This window comes from Mobula hypostoma, chromosome 14 (assembly GCF_963921235.1).
Source record: "Mobula hypostoma chromosome 14, sMobHyp1.1, whole genome shotgun sequence".
Classification (NCBI taxonomy): domain Eukaryota; kingdom Metazoa; phylum Chordata; class Chondrichthyes; order Myliobatiformes; family Myliobatidae; genus Mobula; species Mobula hypostoma.
In genome coordinates this window covers 62,711,316-62,725,877 of record NC_086110.1, presented here as the reverse complement: position 1 = coordinate 62,725,877, position 14,562 = coordinate 62,711,316, and the positions used below count along the sequence as shown (strand labels likewise).

Here is a 14,562-nt window from a genome sequence, read left to right as displayed (position 1 = left end):
CCCAAACTCATAGTATCCCAGCAAAATAGTTTAGTTTCCAATTGTTTTAAATTACTAAGGTTGAATAATTTCTAAGTTACACATACTGTATTTATTTTCCAGTTGTGACTCGGACGATAGATTCCATGCTATAAACTATAGCATGGTCCTGCTCTTACTAAAGTTAAGTAGAGTCGTAGCAACATAGAGCACTCAGTAACAGTCTCTTCGGCCCATCTAGTCCGTGCCAACTATTACCCTGCCCAGTCCCATCGACCCACACTTGGACCATAACTCTCCTTACCCCTCCCATTCATGTACTTAATGAGTGAAGAAATTCCTTCTCAGGATCCCCCTAAATATTGCACCTTTCATCCTTAACCTATGACCTCTAGTTCTAATCTCACCCAACCTCAGTAGAAAAAACCTGCTTGCACTTATCCTATCTAAACCCGTCAAAATTTTGTGTACCTCTGTCAAAGCTTCCCTCATTCTCTGACAGAAATCAACCTGTGATAGCCAGGAATCAAACCCTGTGAACTACTTGAGAAGCAGCTATTCTCACAAGACCACCATGGGTTGGACTAACAGCTCTGAATGTTAATAAATGCACGAAGCTTTCAATTTCATAATAAAGAGATAAAAGCATACAGTCCTGTAGAAAAGTCTTAGGGACATACAGTACATATATCGAGGGTGCCTAGAACTTTTGCATAGTACTGTATTTGTCAATGTGAAATGTAAAGTGAGTTTGTAAATCAGGGGGCAGCAAAGGATGTTGGGAATCGCAAGGGTGGAGCACCACGAGAAGGGTATGAGACAGATGGCAAAGAAAGAGTGTCAGAGGCAGGGGTAGGGATTAGTGCGGGTGCAGTCACGCCCAGTCCTGAGTCACCAGGCAAGGTCACTTGATTCTAAACAATTGGTTTATTGATCATTACAGAATGTCTCTGCAACACATATCAAAGTTGCTGGTGAACGCAGCATCTCTAGGAAGAGGTACAGTTGACGTCTCGGGCTGAGACCCTTCGTCAGGACTAACTGAAGGAAGAGCTAGTAAGAGATCTCTCTGGTGTTTCCTGCTCCCTCCCCTCTCCCTTCCCCTTTTCCCAACCATGATTCCCTCTCCCTGCTCTCTTCCCATTCTCAGTCCACAAAAGAATCCCATATCAGATTCATCACTCACATATGTCAAGATATTAGTTTTTTTTTATTGCAGCAGTACAGTGCAATACATAAAGTTACTACTGCACTGTGCAAAAGTCTTAGGCTCCTGAGCTTCATATATATTTGTGTGTGTGCCCAAGACTTAGGTCTGTAGTCTAGTGTAGTTTTGTGTTGTTTTTTACGTAGTTCAGTGTAGTTTTTGTATTGTTCATGCAGCACCGTGGTCCTGAAAAACATTGTCTTGTTTTTACTGTGTACTGTACCAGCAGTTATGGTCGAAATGACAACAAAAAGTGACTTGACCTGACTAATGATTCCCCTATTTAAATCTTTCAGAAATGTCACAAGTGTCTCCAGGTGTTGTCCCATGGGTGAAAGAAATAGGGTTTTTGGAGATATTCAAATTCCACAGTAGCCTGGTTACATCAGATGGTTTGACCCAGTATTGAGTTTATGGATTCGGCACTGAATCCACCCCTTTTCCATTACTGAAGCTCAGATTCACTGAGCAGTGAAAGTCCCAGAGTCCCAGAAACCAGCAAAGCCTTGCTTGCATTGTTCTTTATTCCACTAACAGATGGTTTCAGCGACTGTACCTGCTATGTGATTACTCATTTATTTACCGATCCCGTGCATCACAGAGCCTTACAGCCCAACAAGCCACACCATCCAGCAGCCCTACCTATTAAACCCTAACCTAATCATAGGACAATTTACAATGACCCATTAACCTACTGCCAGTACATCTTTGCAATGTGTGAGGAAACCAGAGCACCCAGAGGAAACCAAAGTGCTCACGGGAAGGTTGTACAAACTTATTAATGTTGGCATTCATTTCTAGAGGAATAGAGTATAGGAGCAGGGATGTGATGTTGAGGCTCTACAAGGCGCTGGTGAGACCTCACTTGGAGTACTGTGGGCAGTTTTGGTCTCCTTATTTAAGAAAGGATGTGCTGACGTTGGAGAGGGTACAGAGAAGATTCACTAGAATGATTCTGGGAATGAGAGGGATATGAGGAACGTTTGTCCGCTCTTGGACTGTATTCCTTGGAGTTTAGAAGAATGAGGGGAGACCTCATAGAAACATTTCAAATGTTAAAAGGCATGGACAGAGAGGATGTGGCAAAGTTGTTTCCCATGATGGGGGAGTCTAGTACGAGAGGGCATGACTTAAGGATTGAAGGGCGCCCTTTCAGAACAGAAATGCGAAGAAATTTTTTTAGTCAGAGGGTGGTGATTCTATGGAACTTGTTGCCACGGGCAGCAGTGGAGGTCAAGTCATTGGGTGTATTTAAGGCAGAGATTGATAGGTATCTGAGTAGCCAGGGCATCAAAGGTTATGGTGAGAAGGCGGGGGAGTGGGACTAAATAGGAGAATGGATCAGCTCATGATAAAATGGCGGAGCAGACTCGATGGGCTGAATGGCCTACTTCTGCTCCTTTGTCTTATGGTCTTATGGTCTTATTACAGATCTGGTTGGAAACGAACTCTGAACTCTGCTGTAATAGTGTCATGCTAACCATTATGCTGCCGCGGCACCCCAACAGTAAAGGTTCCAACATCATAGTGAACACTTTACTGAAAATAAAAATGGGAAACGCTGGAATCGACTGTAAAGAAGAAAGGAAAACACCACTCACACTACAGATGTTACACCTTTGTATTGCGTGTGTATAAGGGTGGTTGGGTGGATTTTAGGGTCGGAAAGGGGCTTGTTTTGCTGTTGGTGTGGTTGTTGCAGATTCTGTTGTTTTGCTGAACGTTGTGGAAATGCTATGTTGGTGTCAGAATATGTGGTGACACTTGCAGGCTGCTCCCAGCAAATCCTTGGGTGTGCTGGTTATTAATGAAAACATTAACACTGTATTTCACTGTACATTTCAACGTACATGTGATAAATAAATCTGAATCTGAATTATTCAGCAGGTCAGGCAACATCTGTGCAAAATGAATGAGTCTTCTTTCAACAGGAATGCAACGTTAACTCTATTTCTCTTTCCACAGATGATACCTGCGCTCTTGAGTGTTTCCAATATTTTTCAGTCTTATTTCAGATTTCTAGCATCTGCGGGTTTTTTTTTAATTTTTGAAACTGGCAACCACACAACTGAAGGCTTTTATGTGCCTTTCACAAGCAGCATTAAAAGTTAACAAAGTAATTTCTATCCCATAATCTTTTGACCCACTGATGAGTACGTTACAAAGCTGCGCTGATAATTGGAAACTGTAATAACTTGTTAATTAGTTGTTTCAGCTGCAGATATTTTAATTGGGCTACTTAAAGGAGCAATTCAATACAGCTCCATTTTTCTTTGTCCTTTCATTTTTGTCAGGGAAGTCTGCTCCAAAAACAACTCCCACCACACCCTGCCAATGACATTTTACTATTGAGCTGACTGAGAAATCATTGAGGCAGGTACATAAACAACTTTTAAAAGGTATTTAGACAGGGTATAGATATGAAAGGTGAATGGGCTAAACATAGGCAAATGGGACTAGCTTAAATGGGAATCTTGGTTGGCACAGGCCAGTTGGGTTGAAGGCTTCCATATGCATGCTGTATGTCTCCATGATATTTTCTGAAGCTCAGAATTCATTCTCCAAGTAAAAAGGTTTCTTTTTCCTCCATTCTCCCAGCATTAAAATAAAAGGACATTGAGTGAATAGTATGCTACCTCTTCAATCTCAATGGAGTTCTGATAGGGAACCTTTTACACCCGGACAGGAGTGAGTACTTGGGATATGTCACTGGAAAGAGCTACGGAAGCTGTCATTTAGTTTCCAGATGAGCACTTGAATTGCACAAATACAAAGGGCTACTGACCATGTACTGAAAGCTGGGATTTGTCCAGCACATAATCAGTTGCCCTCTATTGACCCGGAAGGAAGGATGCCCAATGGTCAGAATGGCTATGGTGGGCTAAGTGGTCAGCTTCCATACTGAATGACCCTATTACTCATTGCATCATAGCCACTACGGGACAAAAATACGGACACACATGCTGAAGATCACAGGCACAGCATTTCAGGTAAAGAAGGCAAAAACACAGAACATAAAACCAAGTCGAAGTTTAAAATAAACTTATGTAATCAGGTGACCATTGGATATCTGTTTTTATTGTTGAAGTGCACTTACGGATTCACCCTGGTAATGCCTGTGCCTTTAAGAGAAAACAGTGATGTCATTTTGCATGGGTGGAGTAGAACGAAGAGTTGCCATGTTCTGCAAAGTAGAAAGGACGACGTTCAAATGCTTTTCCCAGGTTTGATGAGGAAAGATTTTTGCGATTAAATTGATCAGTGCTGGATAGCGTGATTGTGAAGTTCCTTAACTGGCCTACTAGCGTGAGCAAGGAGAACTCATTTCAAGGTCTAATCTAAATGTGTTTGGAAGTTAAGCACGTGTGATCTAAATAATTGCCACTACCATATTAGTTTTGTATATTTTGTTTTAGTTATTTTCGTACTGCATACATAACAAGGGTGTGGTCTGAAGTTAAACTGAGATTTAATAGTGGGAACTGCTTTAATATATTTTGTTGTTTTTATTTTGATACCCTCTTTCTGCAATAAAACATCTAAAACAGATAAAGGAACTTAAGACCCGAAAAATATTTGTTGTGCATATTTTTCCCCAGGCTACAAAATTTATTATCAAAGTACGTATAGGGTATAACACCATATACTACTCTGAGAATCATTTCCTCATGGGCATTCACTGTAGATACAGAGAAACACAATAGAATCAATGAAAAACAACACACAAGGTGGACAAACCACCATTGAGCATAGGAAGACAAAATGTGTAATTACAAAACAAACTATTACTGAACGGTACAACAGTGTACAGGCCCTTTGGCCTACAATGTTGTGCCGATCTTTTAACACACTCTCAGGGTTCCTTCAAAGAGAGAATGGGGAAATATGACCAGGCCCTGACTTAAGAGTCACAGAGCCAAATGGCATGGATACAGGTATTCGACCAACCACATCCATGCCAACCAGTGGACTCCACCCACATTAGTCCCATCTTTCAGTACTTGGCCCGTAGCCTTCTCTGGTTAGCCAATTCAAGTTCTCGCCCAGGCACTTTTTAAATAGCAACTGCTCTACCACTCCCTCAGCTAGCATGTGTCCCAGGTATTCACTGCTCTCTGGGTGGAAAAAAAAATCCCCATCAAAACCCCCTCTAAATCTATTGCTCATACTCCAAATCTATGACCTCTGGTTTATTCACCCTTGCTGTCACAAGAACACAAGGAATCAGAATCAGATTTGTCACTGGCATGTGCTGTGAAATTTGTTACTACGCAGCAGCAGGACAATGCATGAATAATTATAAAAAAAACTGTAAGTGTTCATGGGTTCAATATCCATTCAAAAATCTGATGGTAGAGAGGAGGTAGCTATTCCTAAATTGCTGAGTGTGTAGCAATGAGAAGAGGGCATGTCCTGGCTGATGGGGATCCTTAATGATAGATGCTCCTTCCCTTTTGAGACATCACTCCTTGACGATGTCCTGGATGCTGGGGAGGCTAGTGTCCATGATGGAGCTAATTGAGTTTACAACTTTCTGCAGCTTGCTTCAGTAGTGCCCACCTCACTATTTACCATGATTAGAGCTGATTTATGCTGGCCTCAGCTCCTCTCTGTGTCATTTTCTCCAGACTCCTCTACAACCACTCTATCAAATACCTACATACCTTCACTAACATCCTGTGACATGAACACTCAGACCTGTGGTTCTTCAAAGTCAAGTTTATTCTCACATACACAAGTACATGTATGCACAAGTACAATGAAAAACTTGCATTAGGCACACCATATATACTGTAAGCAGCAGTCACAAAAACATAAATTAAACAGAAATTATACGCAATTTTTACAAGAAAGAACACAATGAGAACAAAAACAGTAAGTTCATTTTAGTGAACTTTTAGTGAAGGTAATTATAGTGTTAATGGCTGGTTGGTTCAAGAACTGAAAGACTGAAGGGAAGGAGCTGTTCTTGAACCTGGTGGTGTGCGACCTCTGGCTTCTGCACCTCCTACCTCTTCTTTCCACTTGTCCCTAATTCCCCCACACAGCCTGTGTGACCAGAACAGAATGCAATATGCCAGGAAAGGTAAGCATTGAACTGTTTAAGTGTGACTTCATTTGCCTTGTATTCCACATTTCTGGTTTGCTGCTTTATCATTCTATCTACATTGTTTGTTGCTGATTCTACATATTGAGTGCTGAGTCAATTAAAATCTTTGTCTTTTTTTTAATGCCAATATTTCAATGTAATTTATGCAGGAATTACTTTGAGATGCTCAATGAAAACTGACCAGATGTGCAGATATCAGCAAACTCATAGGCAGGGAAACAGCATGGGGCTTACAGAACATGCAAACAAGCGAAGTGCAGGCAGAGACAACAAACACAGGTGCAGATTTTGTGTGAAGGTACCTGGAACCAAGGACACCATGTCATTTTTTTTCTTCCTCTCTGAGTAGGACAATTATGTTCCAAGTCAAAAGCTTTTGTGCCAGGCAATTTTCCATATTCTTTCTGAACCCATCAGTAAGTCATGCAGAAGTCAAGCAGTGCCTTAAAGAAGAAAATGCAAAGCCTCCCAAAAGGCATATCAGACCTGTACATTGTTGGCATGTGATAACATTTGAACGTGAAAATGAAAGAGAAAAAGAAGAGCAGTAGTGTTATATTATTTTGCCATTTTATAGAGCCAGGCACCCAATTGGGAAACACAGCGAATCTATCAAACAGAAATGCACACACCTCAGTTTGCTCTTGATCTAATCTCTGTGCAGTTTTAGCTGTAACCCCTGCAGTGACATCTTTTCATGGAGAACTACCAAGCAAAAGGGGTCTTCAAAATACTCCAGCTACAGCACAGTTTAAGAGGTTACTACATCCACTTTGTTCTGAACTTTGGCTTTGCTTGCGACATATCAAGAAATATTAATTATTTATGCTTTCCACACTGAACTACTAACATGCTCATGCGTGTATCCCTAATGGAGTCCAATCATCTCCTCTGGAAACTACTTAAAAGTGTGATATTTTATAGAAAAGGTCACAGTAAATAGTCTGAGAAATTTATTTTGTGTAGCAGAAGCTGTTTAGTATGTTTCAATTTGTCTGGACCTTTGTATTCCCAATTCTTTCAAAAGTCCACTTTGACAAAAATGTATTTATATTTATTTTCAAACATCCCATTAAGTGCAAGTGAAATATGTCTCCATACATTAGAACTGTTAATTTTTATATTTAGTCTTTGAACAGGGAAGTTTGTTCATATGACAGTGATCTGATACCTTTTGGCTACTTCTCATGGATATATTGCTCCAGGAACGAAAACTTCACATGCAAATACAGAAACTGGTCTTGACAAGAGCATAATTTCTGCTTTATTAATCTTATAAAATCTTTGGGAAAATCTGTGTACACTGCAACCTTCTGAACTTAATAGAGAACTATTTAATTTTAGTTCATTCACTGTCTCGCTCTGTGTCAGTACTGGCTGTTTTGGTGCGAGTCATCCATCTGTGATTTTGCCTGAGTTCAGCTCTGTTATTGCACCCTGACCTACTGGCAATGTTCTACAATCCTGCCTTTCATTATTTCTTAACCTTTTTTTATTTTATAAAGTTTAACATCTGTATGGATGAAATGGCCCAACGGGCCAGGTTCTGGGCTGTAAGTTCTCTATGACTCTCTGTCCTCAAGCTGTAGCTGCCCTAAATTAACCTACTGATCTTATGCCCTCTACAACATACCTTTTCCGCCCTTTCCCAATTCTGATGAAAGGCCTCTGCCCGTTCTGGGAAAGGTCAATCCATGGCCTCCTCTACTGCTGCGTTGAGGCCACACTCAGGCTGGAGGAGCAACACCTTATATTCCATCTGGGTAGCCCTCTGATGGCATGAACAGCAATATCTCATTTTTTTCGGTAATTGTTCCCCCTCCTCCTTCACCATTCCCCATTCCTGTTTCCCCCTCCCCTTATCTCCTTACCTGCCCATCACCTCCCTCTGGTGCTTCCCTTTCTTCCATGGCTTTCTATTCTCTCCTATCAGATTCCCCCTTTTCCGGCTCTTTATTTCTTTCAACAATCCACTTCCCAGCTCTTTACTTCACCCCTCCCCTGTTCCTGGCTTCACCTATCATCTACAGACCTGTACTTCTTCTTCCCCTCCCCACCTTCTTCCCCTGAATTCTCCTCTTTCTTTCCAGTCCTGATGAATGGTCTTGTCTCGAAATGTTGATTGTTTATTCTTTTCCATAAATGCAGTCTGATCTGCCAAGTTCCTCCAGCATTTTGTGTGTGTTACTTTGGATTTCTAGCATCTGCAGATTTTCTCATGTTTCTTATGAAGAGTCTAGAACTTGACACCTGAACTCTATTTTTAAGAGATACTTTTTAAACTCTGAGTGTTTCTAGTATTCTCTGTTTTTATTTCAGATTTCTACTGTCTTCAATTTTTTTTTGATTTTCATTTCAGAGTTTGGTTACTATTTGTAATGAGAAATGTCATGGGTATAGCTATTCAATTGAGTGTTAGTGTTTTTCCTCTTTGGAGCGAAAGTGACTTCTTGTAGTGTACACAATGATAACATGCATAGCTTGAATGGACAGCCAGAGACTTCTGGCTGTCCATTCCTCCAGCGTGTTGTGAGTGTTGCTTTGACCCCAGCATCTGCAGAGTATTTTGTGTTTGGCCAGAGACTTCTTCCCCAGGGTGAAAGTGACTTGATATTCAAGTAATTAAGACCTGATGAAGGGTCTCGGCCCAAAATGTTAACTATTTATTCCTTTCCATAGATGCTGCCTGACCTGTTGAGTTCCTCCAGCATTTTGTGTGTGTTACTCTATCTTACTTTGCTAATCCTATTTTGAAGTTTGCAATTGCAAAAGAACACTACAAAAGCTTCTGTTTAAGAAAGACTAGCACTTAAATTGCAGTTCTTCTGCCTCCAGAGCACATGCATCGTTTTTAAAGGACTGAGGAAGGAACATTCAGAGATCACAAGCTCAAATGACACATCAGACTCACAGTTACTAATTAGGAATATTTTTTGCACTCCCTATGCTTCAGAGACAATGCAGCAGACATCTCAAAGCATGAGTAGCGTCAACATCCTAAAAATCCAGTGGCAGTATCGTTTTCCAGGACAACAACTTCAGTCTCAAAGCTCAGATCATGCAACTGACAGACAATAATTGTAGAGTCCCAAAGAAGCACTTCCAAAACAATGTTACAGAACACAGAACATTACAGGCCCTTCGGCTAGGCTGTTGTGCTGACCTTTTAACCTGTTCTGTAGACCAATCTAACCCTTCGCTCCCACATATCCATTCATTTTTCTATCATCTACGTGCCTATCGAAGAGTTTCTTAAACGCCCCTCAGGTATCTGCCTCTAACACCTCCCTGGCAGCACATTCCATGCACCTATCGTTTTGTGTAAAAAACTTATCTTACCTCTGTCAGCCCCCTATACTTTTCTCCAAACACCTTAAAACGATGCTCCTTGTATTAGCCATTTCCACCCTGAGAAAAAGGCACTAGCTGTCTACTCTCTCTAATCCTTTTGTAATCTGTACACCTCTAACAAGTCATCGCTCAGCCTCCTTTGCTCTAAAAGATTGCCGGAGCTGAAGGTTTTCCATGAAGCCAGTGGAACATCTTCAAAGAGGTTGTCGGTCTCCTTGAACAAGTGAAGCATCCTCAAGAACTAAAGGACATTAATTAACACACATATATCGTAGTTTTTGGGGTAGAGGACTGGGGCTGAAGTGAGTTAAGTTCTAAGTTTTGATTACTGCCCTGTAAAAAGTATATGGGTGAGAAAGCTTCAGATGAAGACACAAGAGTCTGCAGATGCTGGAATCTGCCGCAGAAAAAGAACTGGCTGGAAAAACAAGGTGGATCAAGCAGCATCTGGGGAAACAACGGGATGATCAACATTCTGGATCAAGAAATTGCATCCATCAGGACTGAGTGTGTGGAAGGTAGCCAGTATATTGAAGTGTGAGGTGGGGTGGGGGGGGGGGGAGGTGATGCAGAGGTTGATAAGTGATAGGTGCATCCAGGTGAGAGGCAGTGTGATGGAGCCAGTGGAGGGAAGATGGAGGGGTAGCATTGATTAAAAGAGACAAAGTTTGGTAGATCATAGCTGCCAGGAGATAGGAGGGGGAGATTGGGCAGATGGAACCATGCAGGGAAATGGATAGGAAATCTGAACCAAGGCAGAATAAACTCAAGGAGACTTTTAAATTACAGTCAAATGAACAACTAACGGCTGATATCAAAATGCAAAATCAAACTTCTACAAGGAGGAAAATAGAGAAAATTGAGTAATAAAAGGAAAACAAATAAAAACAACAGGGACACACATTCAAAAATATTCAAAGCTTAAATACTTCATTTATCATACAGTACTGTATTTGTCAACGTGGAGCGGAGTTGGTAAATCTGGCAGGAGCAAAGGATGTTGGGAATGGCAAGGGTGAAGTACGACAGGAGGGGTGTGGGACAAGTGGCAGAGAAGAAGTGCCAGCAGCAGGGGTTGGCATAGGTGCAGACACAACCAGCCCTGAGACATTGGCCTGAGGTGGAATGTACACCGCTACATAAAAAGATTATTGACATCTCCACGTGACCCCCTTGTCCACCAATCCTTCCGCATTGATCTTCTTGGCACTTATCCCTGTAAGCGGGACAAGTACTACACTTGCCCCTACACCTCTTCCCTCACTCCCATTCAGGGCACCAGAAAGTCCTTTCAGGTGAGGCCACACTCACCTGCAAGTCTGTCAGGACATCAACTGTATCTGGTGTCTCCAGAGCAGCCTGCTTTACATCAGTGAGACCCAACTTAGATTGGGCGACCGCTTCATCAAGCACCTTTGCTTCGTCCACCATAAAAGGCAGGATTTCCTGATGGCGAATCGTTTCAGCTCGACTGCCTATTCCCATTCCAACATGCCGATACAATTGCAATAAGACATCCTTATTCTAGTATCGTACCCTCTTGTAATAAAGGCCATCTGCCATACTAATCAGAGAATATTCACCTTCAATGATTTGAGTACAAGCACACCTACGTTCCCTTCAATGTGGATATTACCCAGTCTTTGACTATTTTACAAATATCACATCATTCATTTTAGATTTCACCATTTCCCAACAACACGAGGAGGGGCACCAGGGAGAGGTGATGGGCAGTTGAGGAGAAGGGTAAGAGGGGAGCAGAATGGAGAATGGAAAAAGAGAGGAAGTGAAGGGGAGAAATTACCGTAAGTTAGATAAACAGAAATTCATGGTATCAGGTTGGAGGCTTTCCAGACAGAATATGAGGCGTTGCTCCTCCAATCTGAGAGTGGCCTCATCATGATAGTAGAGAAGACATTGACTGACATGCTGACATGTTGGAGTGGGAATGGGAAGTTGAACTGAAATGTTTGGCCATCAAGCCAAATTCTTTTCAGCTCTATATGATTCCTAACCAGTGAAATTTCTACCCACTCCCACCAGATTGCAACTCACCCCATCCTAACAGCTCTGATCTCCCCAATTCCTAATTTTACTAAAGCCGCTTGATGGTACGTATAGTCAAGTACTTCCTTGACATCAAAGACACTACTCCTCTGGACCTTAGCACATAGGACATGGACACTATAGCGCAGTATTGACCTTTTGTTGCATGGTTGTGCTGACCTCTTAATGTACTCTGTGATCAATCTAACATTTCCCTCCTGCTTAGCCCTTCACTTTTCTTTCATTCATGTGCCTATCTTCAGGTCTCTTAAATATCCTTTTACCCAATGGTGTATTCCACACACCCACCACTATCTGTAAAAAAAAACTACCTCCGACATCCCCCTATGCTGTACTCCAATTACCTTAAAATTATGCCCCCTCGTATTAACTACTTCCACCCTGGTAAAGAGTCTCTGCCTCTTATCATCTCATATACTTCTCATCCTCCTTTGCTCCAAAGGGAAAAGCCCTGGCTCACTCAACCTCTCTTCATAAAATAGGCTCTCTAATCCAAGCAGCATCCTAGTAAATATCATCTACACATTCTCTAAAGCCTCTACAATCTTTCCTATAAAGAGGCAACCAGAGCTGAACACAATACTTCAAAGGTGACCTAAATAGAGTTTGATAGAGTTACAACATTACCTTGCCATTCTTGAACTCTGTCCCCTGATTAATGAAGGCCAACATACGATATGCCCTCTTTACCACCTGATCAACTTGCATGGCAACTTTGAAGAATTTATGGACATGGACCTTACCAACATGCATGAACTAGCAGCTCCACATGAGGTCTTATCCATACCAAGTTCCTTTGCAGTTTAGGAACATGAGCATTCATAAGAACAAAAGGGATAGGCAAAGGAATTGCCCCAGTGCTCTGTCATTCAACAAGATTGATCTTTTACCTCAGCATCAATTCAATGGTTCAATAGTTCCATTTAATATATATAACCTGAAATTCTTACTCTTTGCAGACATCCATGAAACAGAACAGAAACCCCAAGGGATTGCTGCTGTAACTCGATTGCCCTTAATTCCCTGAAACTCTAAACATCTTTGACATAAATATGCTCATTAGCTGAGCCTCCACAACAATGGAATTCCCTGGATTGAGAATTTTATAGGTTCATGATTGCATGGGCGAAGAAACTTCTGATTACCATTTTGATTTTCTGCACCCTGTCCCACAGCATCCCAAAATTCACATCCACACACACACATCTCCCTTACTTTAACATGCAAGTTTTGTTTGGTGTGGAAACTAGTGTAAGGGGTTTCTTTTTTTTATGTTACTGCGTAGTCTAATTAAAATGGCTTCTTTGTTATGTTATAATTGAAAGGGCATCTTTGTTATGTTAACGGCTGAGAAAGTCCTCCTGCTAGCAGTTTGTTTGGATCACATTACTGATAAGAAGATGTTACGAACCAATTGGGATAGTTGTTATGTTTTTGGTGTGTCTGTAAGATATTGTATGCGCGGAGGTTTTGGAGCAGAAGGCGGGAGAGAGAGACAGAGGATGGACCAGGTGCTGTGAGTCCGCTAACAGGGTCGGACCCTGAGCGGGGCGTTCAGCTAGGAGAGGAGACGGAGATGGGCTCATGTGAAGCGTCTGGTCGACCACCGTTGTTGGTCCCAGGTGGCTGGTCAAGGTGAAGAAGAAGGGTCCAACTGTTGGCGCACGAAGAGATTGAACTTTGATAAGTGTGGCGCCTTTTATTTTTCTTTTATATTTTATTCTCTATTAATTAATTATATATTTCCAGTAATATCTGTAAACTGTAAATCATTTAATCGTATCTGGTGTATTGTCTGTTATTTGGGCGGGGTGGGGTACATCACACAGCATCCACACAAACTGATCCCCCAGTTTGGCGGGGCCGAGGGCTGATTCCCTAGATGACAGCGAGCCGATGAGGTTGGCCAGGGGGGCTACACTAGGAACAAAAAAGTCAGGAAAGAACGTTAATACTCATCAAACTAGGTATATTTTTTATAGAATTACAAAGCAGATAGAACACAGAAACATACCGCTCAGTCCAACCAGTTTGTGTTGCTATTGATTCTTCACAAGTGCCGTTTTCTAAATCCCCTTGGCCTCCGTGCTTCTATATTTCTTTACATTCAAATACTTTATCCAATCTTTTCTTGAACATCAATATAGTCATTGGCTCAATCCTTACCCCCGTGGTGTGTTCTGCAGTCTCACAACAATGAATTGGATTCTCTTGCTCTCTTTTCAAAATCTTTTAATCTCATGTCTGAACCCCTTACTTTAAGTCCCTCAATAATTGTCGATGATTTGAGCAGTGAAATTCAGCACAATCATGGATCATGACAGCATATGTGCATGTGATTTGAAGTTCAAATAAAAACAGAATTTAGAAATGCATCTGCTGTAATATATCATGTCGATCAAATAGAGCATAGATGGGGTCAAGGAATGATCAGCCAGAGGAACTGGTCGAGGCAAGTAAATCACAACAGTTAAAAAGAAATCATAGAGACAAGAGATTCTACAGATTTTGAATAATACACAGAAACACACACAAATCCCAATAGGTCAGGTTTCAAGCTGAAACCCTTCATCGGGTACTTGAACAGTACATGGGTCGCAGAGGTTAAAAAGGATATGGGATAAACATGGGAAGATGGGACTAGTTTAGATGGGAATCTTGGCCAGAATGGACCAGTTGGGCTAAAGAGTCATTTCCATGCTGCATGACTCTGTGTGTTTACTGCAAGCGACCAAGGATTAATTTGTACCATTCTAATTTCTACTTGCTCTGTACCATACTTTTATAGTTATAAATACCTCACTCAACTACCTGCATATCTTCTCTGTTTTCAAAACAAGCCTCAGTT

The 14,562-nt window shown here is 41.5% G+C and overlaps 1 protein-coding gene and 1 long non-coding RNA gene across 7 annotated transcripts in view; both read right to left on the bottom strand.

The window, feature by feature from the left end:
- Positions 1–14,562, bottom strand: part of wwox (WW domain containing oxidoreductase) — a 1,184,285-nt gene that overhangs the window by 599,066 nt on the left and 570,657 nt on the right. The window lies entirely within an intron of this gene.
- Positions 1–14,562, bottom strand: part of LOC134356329 (uncharacterized) — a 92,119-nt gene that overhangs the window by 1,708 nt on the left and 75,849 nt on the right. Inside the window, exon 2 of the long non-coding RNA XR_010020334.1 lies at positions 4,284–4,370. This is a non-coding gene — a long non-coding RNA (uncharacterized LOC134356329). The remainder of the gene's footprint in view (positions 1–4,283; positions 4,371–14,562) is intronic.